We start from the raw sequence: 15,462 nt of genomic DNA, 5'->3' as shown, positions 1-15,462 counted from the left end.
TTTTCTATTTTGCAGATAATTCTAAGAAATATCACTTTGATTAACTGATATAGTGTGTATCTAGTTTCTCAGTGTGTTTATAAACTTCCTACAGCTTTCTGCATAGGTCAGTATCTCTAACGGGCGCAAACTGCTATCACAAATCAGATCACTTGCTCCTCCCTAATTAATTCTAAAATTCATATTCTTGGGCCAGGGCCATAGTTCAACAGCACTATACTTGATCTTAGCCAAAAGGTGAGTAGTGACCATAGCTCAGTAGTAAGGCACTTGCCTAGCATGCACATGGCCATGGGTTTGATTTTCACCACTGCAAATAAATAAGCAAGCCACAGTGAGGAAACATGGAGACCTTCTCAATGTAATGGTCATCACATCAATTTTTTACGTTTTTTTTTTTTTTTTTTTGGTACTGGAGATCGAACTTGGGTCCTTGTGCTGGCAAGGCAGGTGGCGGCACCACTGAGCTAAATCCCCAGCATCACATTGATTTCTGATAACCAAAGGTATTGGTTCTCAAGAGTTTTGGATATCAAAGACCAGAAAGATTTCTTAAAGTGACACATTACCCACTTTTGACTTATCCAAGAAAGAATATTAGGTAAAAGAATGTAGGAAAAACAATGACTTAAAAAAGTTGTTCTTTAAAAAAACTGGAGAAACTGACAACTCAGAAGAGCCTAGAAAAACTTGTTGGCTAAATGTAGTGTGGTATCCCAAATAGGCTTGTGAATCAGAAAGAAGACATTGGGGAAAAAACTGGTAAAAAATGCAAATAAAGCATGAAGTGTTAGCAAAACAATGTATCAATATTAGTGCAATATGTAGAATAGTAATGTATTAATAAGAAAAATTAAGTAATAAAGGCATATACAGTAATTCTCTATACTATCCTTTACAACTTCTGTTAATCTAAAACTTAAAATGAAGTCTAGATTTAAAGAAATTTAAAAGATAATTCTTCAAAGACAGTATGTATGAATTTATGCGATATAGACACTACATTAAGCTAATTTTTCTCATTTTGCTATAGTCTATTGAAAGCTTTACTCAACATGAAATATCATTAGAAAAACCATGGTCTAGAATAGGCATATCCAATCCTGGCCTACAGGCTACCTGCAGCCCAGAGCGGCCAGTAATGAGGCCCCAGACTGAAAACTTTCAATAGTATATTTGCTATCAGGCAGTGCTCCTGCATGGGATGCATAGCTGACAACAAATGCTGCATAGGGGAGGGTTCGCCGGTGCAGTGTTAAATCCGCCTCTTGTGCCTGTTAAAACAAAATCCAAATGAAAGCCAAGTTTAGTGACCTGTGCCTATAATTCCAGCACTCTGGGAGGCTAAGGCAAGAGGATCACAAGTTCAAGCCCTGTGTGGGCAATTTAGCAGCTTTTCGAGACCTTGTCTCTTAAAACAAAACAAAACAAAACAAAAAAACCTGGGATGTAGCTCAGTGCAAAGGCTCTGGTTTCAATACCGAGTGCAACAAAAGCCACCTGTATCAGACATTACACATGCTTATGAGACTTGCTGAGTAAAGCACAGTGATTACGAATTATATCGACAGAGTGAACAGTTAGCTAGATCCTGGAGTGGAGAGTGACAGCTGAGCCTAGGGAGGAAACCCACCAACAGAAACTGGTCTCAATATTCTGAGTTTGCAGTCTCAATTTCCCCTGTAAGGCACCCCAAGTCTTTCACAACTACAGTGACGAGGGTCTGGGGTCAACACCTGTTAAGCCTTAAGCCCCACACTGCTTCTACTAGACTCTATCTGATCCATCTGGGCCTCCTTTATATACATCTGCATTGTGGTTCTGATCTTCTTGTGGGCTTTGTTCATTCTGGACAAGACCATAGTTCTAAAATTGTCCTTCCTGATTTAAAGGTAAGAGTCTCCCTGATGACAGAAAAAACAAACAAGAAAATCCTCCATCAACAACAACCCTTAATCACTCCTTTAACTTGTAGGAAAAACAAAAGAGAAACCAAATCTGGGACTCACTGCAGGTGCTACCTCAGGCTCTGCCTGCTTGGAACCCCTCCAAGTGTACTGTTCTTGCCAGAAAGCTCCTGCAACTCTCTCTACACACTCTGCCCTTCACCAGATTGCCTGCTTGGGCCTTCCCCCAGTGTATGATGCCTACAGCAGACAGCTGCCACCTGTGGCGTTACCCATTTGCCCTTCTTGGGAAGTATATTGTCCTTAATAAAGTGCTTACTGAAATTTGTATTACACTTGTTTCTCACTAGCTGGCTTGCAGAACCTGAAACTTTCGACTTTCAGTTTCCTTCTGAAACCTTCTCATGATAAGATCCAAGAACCAAGGCACAGTGCAGATTGCTAGCCCAGGCAGATCCAACAATCTTTTAACAGTATTTCCATCTACTTTTGTGTGTGTGTGTGTGTGTGTGTGTGTGTGTGCAAGTGAGGACAGGCATTTATTATTATTAAGCAGATGCCTAAGTTTTCTTATTTAGTTGTTAAAATTGAGCTTGTGTTGTCTGGGAAAATAATTTAATAAAATACTTTTTTAGCAGGAGTGATATAGTAAGTACAAAAATCTACCAATTTTTGCTTATATTAAAATCACATATGCAATATTACTAATAATAAATTTTCTAATTTTTGGAATGTACAGAGCTGCAATCAGACATTCAACTTAAAGAAAAATTTGATAGTATCTCTTGACCTGACATTTACATGCTCTGACTTTCCACAGAAAAAAAGTCCCTCACTTCACAATCATATCTTATTTATGTCATTGCTTTGTATGTATTGCAGTACATACATTTGTGAACTATTTCCAAGAATGAAGCACACAAACAATAAAATTAATTCAAAAATTTCAACAAGTATCTCGTGAACTAAGAATTGGAAGCCCTTCCATCCAACCAAACATCATTGTATTCATTTCACAAAAACAAGGCTAAATATCTCACTAGTTTTATCTTTGTCTCTTTTTTTATTGAGTTTATTCATACTGTAAAAGTATACAGTACAGTTACATTCATCATTGGGATCTTTGTCTCTTTTTAATGTTGTAATAACAGTTTTGTTACTTAGGGTCTGGTGATTGAGCTCTGTGGTTCCCCCGCCTGCCTTACAAGCACAAGGACCCAACTTCGATCCCCAGTACCAAACCAAACCAAACAAAAAACAAAAGTTTTGTTACTTATATAAATTAACTACACTATATATTTCATATACAGCCAAAAACAATTTTTGTTCATTCAATGCGACTCAGGCAAGCCGAATGGCTTAGACACCAAGTCTAGCAGATTGTGAATTAAATAAAGAATGCTAAAAGCATATGATTATTTATGGTCTGGTAGTGGTGGTGGTGCTGGGGATTGAATCCAAGGCCTCTGGCTGGCATTGAGCTACATCCCCAGCTCTATTTAAGAATTTTGACTTTTACTTTCTCATAATAAAAGTCTTAACATGGTCCTTTTTCTTTTTAATTCTGAAAATATATACCAGAAATACAGCTGACTACCATTGGCAGATAAGCACTGCATCAATTCCCTTCAACACTGCACTGACTTCCTCTACACAGAGCCGGACTCACAAAGTCCAAGCTTCTCCATGTCCAAGCCAGAAGCCAGCTCTTCCACAACACTTCACTTGCAATAGAAAGACATGATTGGAGAACCCTACCGGCTCTTAATAGTAAAGAATCGGTTTACTCTCATCATTAGAGCAGTCTAAACTTGTATTTTCAAGAATATAACAGAAAACTAAGATAAGCAAGGATATCCATCTATAATCTCTTTGTAGTTCAGGAGATGCAAAAATGAAACAATTACCTATGTAATGTGATTAAGATCTGAACAAATTATATTGCTCAAGCTTTATATGGCTCAAGCTCAAGCCAACTGTACTAATGCCAAAGGACTCTTTTCAAAGTGAAATTTTAGGGTGTCTACATGCACAGTGTATTTACTGAGAAAACTGTGTTTGCTATTATGCTAAGCACTGTTAAATTTAAGTAAAAATTTTTGATCATTTGAAACATTAAAGCACTTAAGATGGTATCAAATTATTCTATAATTTTTAAAAATACATTTTATAAATACAATGAATATTGACTACATGCCAGGTAATAAGCTTGAAATTGAGGAAATACCAAAATAAGACCACATCCCTGCTTATATGAAACCTCATTTTTTAAAAAGGCCTTTTTTTTTGGTACTGGGATCGAACTTGGGACCTTGTGGTTGCACCACTGAGCTAAATCCCCAGCCCTAAAAAGGCCTTTTAATGAACACAAAAAATAAAGAAAGTATCAAGAAACACAAACATTTTAATGAAATAGTATTATGTCATTAGATGATTCAGTTTTTCCTATGGAAAAGTATCAAATATATTCTTCTGAATAAAGAGTTAAAAGACGGTATAATTTTGTTACAAGTATAATAAAAGTTAATAAAACTAAATTATCTCCTGAGTTTGAACCCCAGTACCAAAAAAAAAAAAAGTACTTTATCATAAACTTCTCAAACTTCAAAGCAAGTTTTGGCTCTCTAGGTTCAAAATGTAAAATACTTTGCCATGCTGTTCAAAATCAATTACACATATGACATTTACAGTGTGTAACACTTGTAAGAGGAGATATACATCAAGGCACAGGCAAGGACTGACTACTAAAATGTACTACGTCAGCTTGAGAATGGCCATGGCTGAAGGTCCACAGAAGCTTCATTACTTCTCTCCTCTTCCTCATAAACCTATCACCACCATCTCAGAGCAGAGAACAGCTGCTGCCTAGAAATTCTTTCCTATAATCCATTCTCTAGACTTGCCTCACTTTCACGGGGGGTTAAAACGGCAGGAGTGGGAAGGAGCAGGTAAGAAAAACTAGCAATGGTATTTCCTTTTTCCCATCACTAATCCTGTTCCACAATGCTGCTTTCCTGGAAAAACTCTCTGGGTTTGAGTCCAAACTCTGGACATTAAGTAGTTATTGACCTTGAGAAAGGCCATACTTTGAAATCTTCCTTTTACAAGAGTAAAGAAAGATACAGGCTTTCTCTTAAAAAAATTTTTTTTTCCTGTCCAACTAATTGATCTTAGCCAGGCTTTAAATACAGAGATCTTGTCTCAAAGAATAAAAAAGGGCTGGTGGAGCTGGGGATTTAGCTCAGTGGTCCCACCGCCTGCCTGGCAAGCATAAGGACCCGAGTTCGATCCCTGGTAAAAAAAAAAAAGAAAAAAAAAAAAAAGGAGTGGGGCTGGAGATATAGTTCAATATGAAGGCCCTGGGTTCAATTCCCAGTAGAGGGAAAAGAATAGTTTTTATCATCAAAGGCTGAGCCTGTAGAACTCTGGATCTGGAAATAGGCAGCCTGCAGTCCAACTCCTGTGGCAGGACTAGGATTAACAGCAGGTTCCTCTGCATGCACCAAGGTTCTAGGATCAGGTTCAATGAACAGTGCTAGGTCCAGGCTTGCTCCTAATTCTGAAAGGGGGTGGAAAATGCTGTGTACCTTTAACACAAGTATGTTTTAAATCTCTAGAGAGAGTGGAATAATATCTATTTTTCTTAAAAAAGGAACAAAAAATTATGAATCAAGCAGATACACATGAAGAACAGATGGATATGAAAAAGAACCAATAATAAGTCATGAAAGAGAAAAATACTCATTGAAATTAAAAACTCAGGGGGCTGGGGATTTAGCTCAGTGGTTCCTCTGCCTGCCCTGTAAGCATAAGGTCCTGAGTTTGATCCCTGACTCCAAAAACCAAAACCAAAACCAAAACCAACTCAGGAGACAGGATACAGACTAGCATGACATAGTAAGTGAACTAGTGAACTGGAAGCTGGAACTAAGGAATTCCCTCTGAAAGCAACAGAGAGTAAATACAAAAAGAAGAATCATTAAGGACAGAATAAGAGGCTTTAACATCTCTATAGAAGCAATAGTTCTATAAAGAGAAAATTAAAGGCTGAGAAGGAATATCTAAAGAAAAAAGTAACTGAAATTTTTCTGTACTATAAAAATATGTGTCTTTGGATAAAATAGAGAACAGGGGGCCAGGGATTTAGTTCAGTGGTGCAGCCGCCTGTCTCGCAAACTCAAGGTCTTGAGTTTGATCCTGGTACCAAAAACCAAAAACCAAAACCAAACTCAAAAAACCAAAATACAGAGCAGGAAAGAATAATATGAAAAAATATGATGGCTCAATCAGTAAAAATACAAAACTTCAAGGACAAGGATAATTTTAAAAGCAATGTGAGGCCAGACACGGTGCACACCAGTAATCCTGGCACTCTGGGAGGATGAAGGATCTCAAGTTCCAACCCCACCTGGGCAACTCAGCAACTTATCCAGATCATGTCTCAAAGTAAAAAATAAAAAAGGGCTGGGGTTGTAGCTAATTGAAAAGGCCCTGGATTCAATCTCCGGTCACACACACACACACACACACACACACACACACACACACACGTCTTACCATTGGCATCCACTAGAACACTTATAATTAAAAAGACAGAAACAGGGTGGAGTTGAAGGGAGGGCAGGGGAATGGGGAAAAAATAAGAACCAAGATACATCATGTAAAGGTACAAGATCCCAATGATAAATGTAAACACATTGTATACCTAAAATGTACCAATAAAAGAATTTAAGGGAAAAAAAAGACAGAAAGAAGTGTTGCCAAGGTTATGAAGACAGTGTAAGTCCTCATGGATTGCTGGTGGGAAGATACAACAGTGCAAGGCAGGGCATGGTGGTGCACACCTATAATCCCACCACTCTGGAGACCGAGGCAGGAGGATCACCATGAGTTTGAGCCTGTGTTACACAGTGACCTCAAGGCCAGCCTGTACTGCACAGTGAGACCCTGCCTCAAAAAAAAGAAAAAAACATTTTTTAAATTAGAAAATTAAAAAAATAAAAATGAAAAAAGAAAGTACAATAGTGCTGGCAGTTGGAAAACAGGTTGACAATGCCTCACAAAGAATTATCACGCGATCCACTCTAGGTATATACCTAATGAATAAATACATCTACATAAAAATTCCTATATTCCTGTATCACTTGTAGGTGTATAAAGATACTGAACAGGGCTGGGGATGTAGCTCAGTTGTGCTGTGCCTGCCTGGCACAAGGTCCTGAGTATGATCTCTGGTATCAAAAAGAGAGAGAGAGAGAGAGAGAGAGAGAGAGAGAGAGAGAGAGAGAGAGAGGTGGGAGTTCTGCTTTGCGAGATACCAAGAATTACCTAAACATCACTGGACATATAACTTTCCATGGGGGAGAAACAAATTCCCTATTTTGTTCTATACGCAAAGGTCAATTCCAGGAAAATAAAGCCCTACATGCTGAAAATCTAAATTTTAAAACAAATTGAAGAAAACACTAGAAAAATACATTTATGATCCTACTAAAGAAATTCTTAAGGGCTGGGACTTAGCTTAGTGGTTCCGGCGCCTTCTTCACAACATAAGGACTGGAGTTTGATGCCCGGTAAAAAAAAAAAAAAAAAAAAAGAAATTCTAAAATACCATGAACAAAATTAAATATACAGGATACTCGGGAAGAAGATATTTACAGTGTATACAAAAAACAAACATCCACACTACAGAAGAAAAAAGGAAAAACTACCCACAGATAAATTAGAAATTTATTCATATGAATTACAGGATTCCTGAATCTCACCAGCATCAGGAAAATGCAAATTAGAATGAAACGATTCTGTTTCATACCCCTCAGACTGGTAAATTTTTTTCAAACCTGACAGTACAAAGTATTGAGTAGGGAAAAGGGAACCCTTATATGTGGAAAACAATTTGGAAACATCTAGTAACAGTCATAATGTACATACCCACAAGCCAGCAAGTCCATGTCTAGGCACCCTACTTCAAAATAAAAAGAAACAAGAATGCTCACCAAAATATTACCTTGTAATAGAAGAAAAAACAACAGCAATCCAAATATCCTTTAGGGAAAAAGAGCCTTATAGAAGGCTGGCTGAGGCAGGGACTGCTTCATGTGATAGTATTCTGAAGATGTTTGAATTAACAAACGATAAAAATGGTGTTACATAAAAGCGGATGGCAAACTGAGAAACAGCTTTTGTTAGATAACTAAAACAAGACAAAAATCCCTGCCTTAATGAAATGAAATAATAAATAAATTATGGAGTATGTTAATACAGCAGTGCTAAGTGGTAAGAAAATAAAGCCGGGAAGGAGGCTGGGGAGCATGGGGAGGAGTTATAATTTCACGGTGAAGGGCCACAAAGGGCCTCACTGATGGTGAGAGAGACATGTGAATATCTTTATCCATACCCAAGACATGGAATTGTAAGGCAGGTACAGACAGACTGAAGAGTTGGGTGGTGGAGAAGTGGTCTGGGGCTGAGAGGAGAATACAGTCCAAGCAGAAACTTTTGGCTTTTACTCTGGGCAGGAAGGCAAGGCACACCCTCCGGAGGTTTCAAGCAGAGGGTGTACAAGATCTACATCGTGTAATAGGATCACTCCGGCAACTGCATTGAAAACAGACTTCCGGGACTGAATGAGGGAAACAATGAGGCAAACTAGGACATTTACAAATACCCTAGGGAAGAGGGGAGAGTGGTTAGTCTAACTAGTGCTAGAAGATGGGGAAGGGTTTCAGATTTAACATTTTTAGCAACAGAGATAGGATTTGCTCCTCTAAAATTTCTGTTCTCATTCATTCTTTTGTTATAAGCCAAGAATTTTAATGTCAACAAAGATTTTATATATCTATATGGTTTACAACATGTTTTGAAGGAAAGCATTTTTTGATTCATGTGCCCTTTCTAAAGCTTCTTCTCCCCACAGGTACAAGAAAAAAGCAGTAGACCTTTATAGACCTTTACAGTGTAGTATTTGAGAACAGGAGGAAGAAAAGGAGAAAGGGAATGCATGAGTAGCACCAAGAATTATAGATATGCCCTTGAAACAAAAGGAGCTCATATCTTTTGGAGATAAACACAGGAGTATTTGTAGGTGAAATCATATAATGTCTGAGATTTGCTTTAAAACCACTCAAGGGGCAACAATGGGTAGGGGACTGATAAGACAAGGCTGGCTATGCACTGACAATTACTGCAGGTGGGTAAAGGATAAATCAGGGCTCATTACACTATTTTCTCTACTTTTGTTTGTGCTTGAGCTTCAAAGGTTCAAAGAAGAAATAAAAATAACCTGTGCCAGGTACACTGGCTTTCCATAAGCACATCTGGTTTTGTTTCTGACTCCTGTAAAACACGGGGACAACTGAACGGCAGATGCCTGTGCACATTTCCCTACTTCTCCTGTGGGTGTTTCCACTTCCAGTTAAAAGGCAGAGATATGAGTTGAGTAAACAGGGCTTAATTAATAGCCTTCATTAATTTACATTCGATCTAAAGCTTGGGTAATCTAGTAGTTTTAAAATGAAGCAAGTATGATTTTCTGCATAAGCTAACTCTTAATGTTAACTCGGACAGACTGTTAAGATTTGAAAAGAATTTGGCAATATAGCTTCCCATTTGCAGATTCAACCAACTGCAAAATGAAAATATTTGGCTGGGGATTTAGCTCAGTGGTTCGGTGGCCTGCCTTGCAATCGTAAGGACCCAAGTTCAATCCCCGGAACAAAAAAAAGAAAAAAAAAAAAAAAGAAAAAAAGAAAATATTTGAAAAAATACACAGTATCTGTATTGAACATGTACATTTTTATCATTAGTCCCTAAACAATATAATATAGTACTATTTATAGAGTATTTTCTTTCTTTTTGGTTTCTCTTGAGACAGGGTCTCTCTGTATAGTTGAGACTGACCTGGAACTCACTATGTAGCCCAGGCTGGTCTCGCACTCACAGCGATCCTCCTGCCTCAGCCTCCCGAGTGCTGGGATTACAGGCGTGTGCCACCACACCCAGCCTTTTTGGTTTCTTGAGACAAGGTCTCACTATGTAATTCAGGCTGGCCTCGAACTCATGGTGATCATGTTGCCTTACCCTCTGGGAATTACAGATGTGTGCCACCATGCCTGGCTGGCCCACAGAGCATTTTCATATTAGGTATTTTATGTAGTCTAGATGCGTAGACTATATGCAAATATGGCAGATTTTGATATCCTAGAATGGGGAGTTTGTCTTGGGACCAAACTCTCACAGTTATCAAATGATGACCATACCATGTACAGGATATGGAAAGAAAATTTAAAAATTAAACAACAGGGATCCTTCTAAGTGAAACAATCAGAATTAAAATTTAGCATGCTGGGCCAGGGATTTAGCTCAGTGGTTCCGCTGCTTTCTTTGCAAGCACAAGGTCCAGAGTTCGATCCCCATACAAAAAATTAAAATAAATAAATAGATAAATAAATTTAGCATACTAACTACCACTAAGAGTGAGACAATTCCTTCACAGCCATTTTCAAGTGCTAAGAGAACAGAAATTCAACACAAGCCTCACTGACAACACTGGGAAAAGATTGCTGAATCCACTATGAGCACATAGAAGAATTAAAGGCAAATATGTATTTTTAACTTGAAATACTGGCATGCAAATAAGTCTCTTGGCACTTCCAGAGAAATATCAAAATTATCCATTTCTTATACGGAATTTTATAATAGAAAAACTATAGAGAAAGAAAGCAAAGCAAAGCATCCCTGAGAATAAAATCTACAATGTTTGTGAGCTCAAATATTAGGAAAGTTTTGTTTTGACATTTTGAAAGAAATAAGCATTTGTGGTAAACATTAGAAGGCTCATGAAGAGTGTGAATTAGAAGGATGAGCACTCAGACAACTTCAGAAACAAACTACAGAACAGAGCACAGGCAGATGTTCCCTAGAACCAATAGCCAATTGAGAAACTCTCCAATGGACCAAATCCTCTATATTCACCCAACAGTGTATGAGGCAGCCTGCAGTGTCTTGGGTATAACTGGACCAACACTGAAAACAGGAAACTTACAGAAAAAAAAAGGATGGGTGAAATAAAAAAAAGTCCTTAAAATTGAAAACTTGAATGAATTTGTCTGTGCCAGAGGTTATGTATCATTATTGTAACGTAAAACACTGCTGTCCAACTACGAAATCTCCTTAGTTTCCACATTAAAAACCAGTAAAAGCAAACAAGTAATTTAATAATAGTTTATTTAACCCAACATTTATATAATTTCAATATATAATCTGAAAATTAATGAGATGCTACATAGCCTTTTTCCCGCCTAAGTCTTTCACTTCCCAGCACATTTTTTATTTTTTGCAGAATCGAACACAGGACCTTGCGCTTGGCAGGCATGCACAGCGTCACTGTATTTGTTTTTTGAGAGAGGGTCTTGTGATGTACGTAGTTTAGACTGGTCTTGAACTCATTAAGTAACCTAGGCTGGCCTTGAATTTACAGTGATCTTCCTGCCTCAGCCTTCCAAGTGCTGGGATTACAGGTGTGCACCATCATGCTTAGCTCCCAACGCATTTCATTCACAGGGGACATTTCAAGCCTTCAGTAGTCACATGTGCATGCTACAGTGGACAGCACAGGCCTAGGAAACTTAATTATAATAATGTTAATCATGAGGCTCTTTAGAGGATCTGGAACAAGGTCCCTAGTTCAGTGCTACTAAGAATACCTGGGATTACTTTAATGCTTTACCTCCATAAACCAACAAAATAATTGGGTAATTAAGAAAATATTCTAGCCAGGCATGGGAGCACATGCCTGTAATCCCAGGATTTGGGAGGCTGAGGCAGAAGGAATGCTTCATGTTTAAGGCCAGCCTGGGCTACATAGTAAAATAACAAGCAACTAGGAATAGGGAGGCAGCTCAGTGTTACAGTGTCCCTGGGTTTGATCCCCAGTATTGAAGAAATGTGGTAGTGCAGGCCTATAATCCCAGCATTCTCTGGGAGACTGAGACAGAAGAATCACAAGTTCAAGACCAGCCTGGGCAAATTAGTGAGACCTTGTTTAAAAAAAAAAGGGGGGGGGGGGGATTCAGCTCGGCCCTGGGTTCAATCTTTACTACCACATAAAAAAAAAAAAAAAAAAAGGAGTATTACTCCTACATAACGAAGGATAAATGTGAGTCATTTATAGGACTTTTTGACCATAATGTTAAGTGAAATAAATCAGACACACAAACTTAAATAGTGCATGGTTTCTCTTATATGAAAAACCCAAAGTACTGTATAAATAAAAGGCAAAATAAGAGGCAGACAATAGGAAACGGGGAAATAGATGGTTTGCAAAAGAGAAGGGGATCAAGAGATGGAAGGGAGGGGAAAGAAATGAAAATAGAATTAAGATGTTTATGTACACATACCAACTCCCCATGAAGAATATAATCATGAGGGCCGGGTATTTAGCTCAGCGGTTCGGTGGCCTGCCTCGCAAGCACAAGGACCTCAGTTTGATCCCCGTTACCAAAAAAAAAGAATATAATCATGTATATGAATATGCATTCATAAAAATTAAAATTGAAAATATATATCTAGATTATTAAACATTGCTTCTTTGAAGTCAAAACTTACGTAGCCACACAGAAACTATCACTATAGGCCAGTGCTTGCTTTTCCTATTTTTTCATTCATTACTTCATTTACTATAAGGAAAACAGGTTATTTCCAAACTGAGGCTGAATTAAATCCGATACCTTCATTTATCCAACCATCACTTGGTGACTGGGTACCTAAACTTGGTCACTGATTTTTATTTTTAATTGAGTTTATTGGTACATTTTAGGTATATAGTACAGTTACATTCATTATTGGGATCTTGTACCTTTACATGACAGGTCTTGGCTCTCATTTTTTCCCCTTGTCCCTGCCCTCCCTTCACCCCCCCATTTACAAACACTTTATTTCCATTTTTTCATTTTCTCATATTTTTTTCTTTTCCCTTATTACCTTTCCCCTACCCTTCCCACTTTCCCTACACCTTTAGCCCCTTTCTTCCTATTTCACATTGTCAATTATGTCATTAGGATCTTATTTACTATTATATTTTTTCACACCAGAGGAAACAGCGCATTTGCCCATCAGCTGGAAACTGGATAAAGAAGATGTAGTTTTTCTATAAAATGGAATACTACTCAGCCATAAAGAATGAGAAATTAGATTCATTCATAGGAAAATGGATACATATTGAGGACATACTGCTAAGTGAAATAAATAAGTCACACATGTGTAAATACCAAATAGGGTCACTGCTCTTATAAACACAAAGGATATACAGATAAGTAAGGCATGGTTCTTGTCCTAATATATTTACAGCCTAGTCTAATAAATAACACGCTATCCAGGAACACAACTCACTCTTAATGCCATACAGCAGCACTAATAACAACATGAGCCACAGATGAAAGCTGCATAATTTTCTGGCAACCATTTTTTAAAAAAGCAAAAAGGAACACAAAATTGTAACTGAGATATTTTAATTTTCCACAGTTTTGGGAATCCAATGTATACTTTAACCTTAAGACTATCTCAGACTGAACTCGTCACATTTCAAGTGTCAGATGGCACTGCTATATAGGATAGATCTATCTTCTTAGAAAATTGAAAAGGTAGCAGGAGGAAAGCAGGAGGCGGCTTGAACCACTTTTATAGGTTAAAGGAAAGAGAAAAGGCAAGCATTGTAATGATAATTATAGGGACCGTGGGAAGAAAGCACAGGATCAAAAGAACAAGTGGATTGGTTAGCTTGAAAAAGAGCAGGGTTGAGAGAGGGGAAGGATTAAACCTACACAGAAGTAAAAGTGCTAAGTGTGAGAGGTGAGAGAATTGAAAGTTTAAGAGTTAGGTTAAAAGCCTCCAGGCTGGGGATGTAACTCAGTGGCACCACGCCTGCCCCGCAAGCACAAGGACCCCAGTTCAATCCTTGGTACCAAAAAAAGTCAGTCTTTTTTTTTTTTTTTAATTAGTAGAAAATAGAGCACAGGAGTTGTTTCTATAGCAAACTGAGAATAAACTTGTCAGAAAACTTACGTTTCGAAAATCAGAATTTATTAAATGAATGAAGTGTGCCCGTTAACTCCCAACTATATGTCCTTGACATTTATCAATTTTCCTAAACTTGTCCCATTTATCTGAATGTTAAAACTGATGCTAGGGCAGATGTGGTGTCGCACCCCTGGAATCCCAGCCCAGGCTGAGGCAGGGGCAGGCTGAGTTCAAGGTCAGCCTGGGCTACCGTAGTTCAAGACCAGTTTGAACTACACAGCAGAGGCCCTGTGTCAAAAAACCAAAAAATCCCCAAACAAACGAACGCTGAAACACATGGTGACTCAACCTGTTCAGCAGAGCAGTGTTGTCTAAACCAGACTTTGAATTGAATAATTCCTGGCAACTAGAACTAGCCGTTTATGACTGGGAGAGTATAATACACTTTGATCACTTGGTGTATCCCCTGTCCTTCATATATAATTTAAGTGACTACACAAACTTTATCAGAGATACAAGGTCCTACACTGGCATAGGTCTAATTACACACTAAGATCTGATAACTTAAAAGTAAAACTAGTGAGGTGAGCAACTGAAGGTCAGAGCAGCATTTTTTATGCACAGCAACTTGTTCAACTTGTTAACCATTCCAGTAAGACAGCTACCTTATAAATTAACCACACAACTTACAGCCCTTTCTTTCAGTTGTGTTCAGATTTTCTGTGTTGAGATGAGAGTGATTATACACCCAGGATTTTATTCAAGCTAACAAGATTAATAATGAGAAATGGTATCTTAATCTATTACGTACAAGCTTTACGAAAACCATTTACAGTGACATAAAAACATCATCAGATAAATATTAAATCAAGCCTGTGTACCCCAAGACATGGTAAATCAAAAGCATAAGATCAGATCTGTAATAATTAACTTCCAGAGTCAAATTACTGTACTAAAGCTTACTGCAACAAAGCCAAAGGATTACAACAATATAGTATTACAATGACATCATTAGTTTGGTTTCCTAATAAAGCAAATTTACAGTTAGTTAAAAATAAAGACTCAATGTTTGTATGAAGCAGGGACAGGCAGATCTGGTTTTCTTTATAAGTTTTATTTTTCCTCGAATGTTTACTGAGAAAAACGAAGTTAACAGAAGGCTGTCGGAAACACCATACTTGTCTTAATATTAAAATACAGGGAAAAACAGGTATCATTGTTTCAGTCCCACAAAAATAGTTTCTGCTTCACATTTACCAATGCCTTTGGAACTAGCAAATAAAAAACACTGAGCCGTAGGAGAACTTAATGAATGAGATTTGAAAATTAAACAGTAAACCTTATCATCACACAGAAAGGTAAGGTGTTTTTTCAGCTAGAAGTAGTTCCTGTCCTAATTGTTGTCCCCGTTGCCTTAGTGCTATATTTTCTGGGCTCCAGTTGCCAGGAAGCTGGAAAGATTTTTCTCTCAGAATTAATTTTTTCCCAGAATCAATTCTGGGAAAGGCGGCATTTTTATATGCCTTGAATCACCCCTTCT

The sequence above is a fragment of the Fukomys damarensis genome, unplaced genomic scaffold, assembly GCF_012274545.1.
Source record: "Fukomys damarensis isolate Sample0158 unplaced genomic scaffold, DMR_v1.0_HiC HiC_scaffold_12, whole genome shotgun sequence".
In the NCBI taxonomy this organism is placed as follows: Eukaryota; Metazoa; Chordata; class Mammalia; order Rodentia; family Bathyergidae; genus Fukomys; species Fukomys damarensis.
The sequence above is the reverse complement of the archived record's forward strand: the minus strand, read 5'-3'. Positions refer to the sequence as shown.